Raw genomic sequence first — 4,685 nt, 5'->3', positions numbered from 1 at the left:
CAACAATGCATATGGTCTATACATTTAATCAACACATGAGTATGTATCCACTTCCCAATATTTTCAACAAAAACAACATGCTCTTATCTCAACCAATGCTCCTCCCCCCTCCCATTTTCCCACACTCGAATGGCACACACGCACTAGCCTAAGCTATTCAAGGATTCAAATAGGGACATTCATGGTTTTCTGTAACAACCCCGATTTTTGAGTACGCGAGATCTTTTCTGAAAGTACGAATTTCTTCGGAAGATCAGTAAGGGGAAAACCTTTGATATATCATCAAGTATCTCAATCCTCATTGTCATTATGTCATCTTTAAGTTAGAACCTTTTCCGAGAGAAGCTCGATAACGCGGTCGTGAAGAACCTAGTTTTTGAACCGTATCGGTTAGGAGTTTTGATTCGATTTTTTGTAAATAGTCTCAGTTTGACAAACCGGACTCGATTTATGAGAGAAGAGAGATAATAGGATGATATTATTATTATATTAGTATTAGAAGCTTCTTGAATAATATTATAAGGTTACCTGGTCAGTTTTAGTTAAAAATAGAAAACCGGTTTAACCGTGTTCACAGTTTACTGGTGCAGCTTAGCACCAGCACTCTCTGATGACTTTAGCAATGCTAAGGCCTCATTATACATGTCTTATTCTCATAATAAATATGTTACTAGTGTCATTTATGCTAGTAGCTCAGAATATAATTTTTAAAGATATTTTCACAAGTGTTCCGATACATCTAGTTTTAGTAGTTATACATCTGAGATATTTTAATATTATTTTAATCCACCTCTAAGCCAACCAATCAAAACTCACCCTACATCCCCAAAACCCCCAAGGCTGGCTCATTTTCGCTTTGTGGCCGAAAATAGGTTGAGAGAAAAAGAGAGAAAAGTTCTTAGTTCCAAATCTTCAAAGCTTGATTTCTGCTGAACTAAAACTCAAATCAAAATTCCAATCCGACCAAAATGATCCTCTCTTCTTTCTCTACATAATCATATGACTTATCAAGTCTGGAATCAAGGTGAGTTGGCTGCACCATCTCTCTTTTGATTCGGTTTCAAGAAAACATGCTTAAATATGTGTTTTCTTGATGTTCTTCCTTAGGAATCATGCTTAACTTGACTTGAGGGCCAAGAAACATGACTTTCCAGCAAGTCTACGGTTATAAATCACCTCCTAACCTGCTGAGGGAGATTTGGTTAGTTGAGGGTTTTTGGATTTAAAGTTGTTCTTGATGTGTTTAGGAGGAAAAAGTGCTAAAGGACCACCTAAAAGTCTACCTGAATTAGGAGCAGCAAAACCAGGTAGGGTGTCACGAAATTAATCCTGATTATTTGTGTTTGAGTTGTGTGAATGTTGTATAAATTGGCTGTGCTAGAAATTGGTTGCATATATGATTGATTCTTGGTGAAAATTTGGTGAAAATTTGATGAAATTTGATGAAATTCAAGCTTTAAAGTTCATGTTCTTGAGGCTGCTGGAAAAATGAAACCCTAGACTTAAATTGGGGTTTAATTTGTGTTGAAATCATGTAGAAAAGATGGGGTTTTAGTGGCTGCTAATTTATTATGAATTATGGTAAAAATCGGTTGCTGGAAAGATTGAAAAACGGGTAAAAACAGAGAAAGAATCTGAAGAATTTATGAAGAACATGAAGAATACTTTGAGTGTGATGAAGAACAATGAAGAACAGGCTTTAGATCCTTAAAAGGGCAAGGAAGTAAAAATTTTGGTGTTTAAGGGGTTATTTAGTAATTTCTGAAAGTTAGGGTGGTTAAAGCAGAAATATTAAAAGTTACGGGTGGTAAAAAGTGAATTTTAAAGGTTAAAAGTAAACGGTAAGTTAATTTTCGAAAATTAATGATAAAATAATAAATTATAATAAAATATTAAATAATAATATTTAATTAAAAATAATATTTTAATAAAAATAATAAAATAATACAGAAAAGACAGTTTTCTGTAAAAGCTTTAGAAAGACAACTTTAAGTGCAGAATCTCATAATTACCTTCATAAAACACTTAGGGAGTGGTAAGAACATTTTAGTGAGGCAAAGATAAAAGAAAGATAAAAAGATAAAGAAAAGATAAAAATCGAAGAAAAAGTCTGTAAAGTTTTAATGACAGAAAAATAGACATAGACTAGTGAACGAACTAGGGCAACTTAGTTAGTACTTGAGTTGCGACTAGGGTTAGGTATTATATGAAAAGATAAACTGTTTCAGTATAGACTTAATGAACCTATACTTGGGACATGCTAACTATTCATACCGAAATTTACATAAGCTTTAAATACACAAGTTAAACAGAGAAATCAGAACAGGGTAAAGAGACTAAGAGCAGAAGGCTTATTGAAAAGTTATTTGTTGCTTGAGGCAACCCAAGAGATATTATATATATATTTATTGCTTAATGCAACCCAAGAGATATTATTTATTTGTTTGTTGCTTAATGCAATCCAAGAGATGTTTGTTTATTTATCTGTTGCCCTGAGGCAACCCAAGAGTAATTTTCCGTCCCTAAGAGTATATATTTCCTGCGAGTAGAAAGCAGAGGCTGTCTCAATAGAGCTGCTAATAATTGTATGCGCATTTATTTGAACGAAAAATCGTATCCGGGAAATCGTGAACTCGTGACCGGATAAATATCGGGAATGCAGGTGCTAACCGACACATGAGCTCATGGCCTGCGCTAGGGCTAGACATGCATCATTCTTGTCTGCGCATTATTCTCTGTTGCATTCCTACTTGTGTGTGATCTATTTCTTTATGTTTGTTTGCTCGAGTGTTATGTCTATGCTTTATCTTCTTGTATTCTTCTGCTTGTGTTCTGTTCTTTGTTTTTCTATCTATTTTTAACTTCTGTTTACTACATTACTGTATTTTATTATCCATCTGCTAATCGAAAACAAATAAATGAACGTAACTAACAACCCTGACCCTACTAAGAACTCCCCAGTTCTTACCCCTTATCTCCCTTCCTCCCCCTTAGATAGAGACGGGCGTGATCTTCTATGAGTTCGAGGACCCTTAAGTCTACGAGGATCCGGTACATCACAGTTACTTCATCATGGGATTAGAGCCTCGTATTAGACGATATGAGTTACCTAATCGAGATTTTCAACATCCTCTGTCTAGCCCGCATTTTGACCCTGATGCTCCTTATGACTTTCCCTTATCCTGGTTACATCTTGACGCACCTGTACATCCTTTTCCTGATGATCCTGAGCACCCGGTACCAGCTCAACCTTTGAATGAGGTGGAACCTGAGCCTATCGTTCCTGATGAGCCCGAGTTAGCTGGTGACTACGTACCTGTGATACCACCAGAGTGGGACTTTCCCCCTGAGCCGATCCCTGACTTTCCACAGCCTGATGAGCCAGTACTACCGGACGGTGGGGTAGCCCCTATATACGCGAACGGACCTGTGCTCGCGAATGATTTTCTATATAGTGATAGCAGTGCTTTTGGTGGATCTGAGGGTATAGTTGTAGCTGCGGACGATGAGAAGGAGGAGGATCCTAAGATAGAGATAGAGCAGGATGAGGAGATGGACGAGCCTCACGGTGATTTTCCGAACGGCCACGTGTAGATATAGCTTGACTGCGAAAGGGGCATTCTTTTGATGACACTCTAGTCTGACATTATCTGTTAGTTAGTCTCTCACTTGTTTTAGTACACCCGAGATCTAGGAGCTATATAGTGGTTAGGCTAGCCTAGGCACCATTTTAGTGGCTTTCTGTATGGGCCAGGCCCTGGGAGTGTCGTGTATATATTAGCTGCGTAGGATGACGAGGATGTAAACTGACTTGATCTTGTGTAAACGATACATGTTTTGTTATAGTGTACCTGATGTATATTATCAGCTGTGTTTCTTTGTTTATTTATGCTTCCTTTCTATTTCTCTCAATGTATGCCTATTTATCTTACCTTGTTATCCGCAACGATATAATAAAAAAAAAGTTACCCATAAAATTGGCATCGCTAACAAGGAACAGGCTCATATATTAAAGAATAGTTAATAATTAGGAAGGATAAGTTAGTAACACCTAGCTTCTTGTATGACCATGGCATACTAGGAGTTGGGTCGTTACATTTTTCGCCTTTGGCTTGTGATGTGCTGAAATTAAGAATAAGCGGGTTAAGCGTAGGCTCAAAATTGGTTGCAAATGTTGTTATAAGGTAAGGTCATTTGGGTAACTAGCTAAGTAAATTGATGGCCTCAATCATGCACATGCATTCATACATATAACAATGGACATATAGAGTCAAACAAATTAAGGATCACAATCATAGAGAGAGAATAATGCACACAAGAAGGAAAGTAAGTGGTTATAAGATACAACCACGCAATTAGGCTCAAAATTCACTTGCTTGTGTTCTTGGCTCAAAATCCATGTTCCAAATTACATTCTTCGAGCAAGCTAAGCATCAAAAGATTTTCAAAATTGGTAGGGTTGCCCTAAAATTCTAGTTTTCTAGGAGAGAAGTCATTACTCTAGCCAAGTGGATTTATTAAGAGATACTAATATGCAAAGGGATTAAAAAGGTGAAAAACCTAATTATGCATTCTTTCCTAATTAACAAAAGAGATTCAAAAGATTTATTCGGGTGTTACCTATGAAGACCGGTCGGCTGACCGACCTCCCCACACTTAGAAGTTGGCACGGTCCTCCGTGCCTT

At 37.1% G+C, this 4,685-nt stretch overlaps 1 pseudogene; it reads left to right on the top strand.

The window, feature by feature from the left end:
- Positions 1 to 2,918: 2,918 nt before the first annotated feature.
- LOC148553287 (uncharacterized) lies at positions 2,919 to 3,594 on the top strand (annotated as a pseudogene).
- The last annotated feature ends 1,091 nt before the right edge of the window (positions 3,595 to 4,685 follow it).

This window comes from Arachis ipaensis, chromosome B7 (assembly GCF_059453495.1).
Source record: "Arachis ipaensis isolate K30076 ecotype BB chromosome B7, ASM5945349v1, whole genome shotgun sequence".
NCBI lineage: Eukaryota > Viridiplantae > Streptophyta > Magnoliopsida > Fabales > Fabaceae > Arachis > Arachis ipaensis.
Note: the sequence above shows the minus strand (reverse complement) of the source record. Positions and strands in the feature narration are given on the sequence as shown.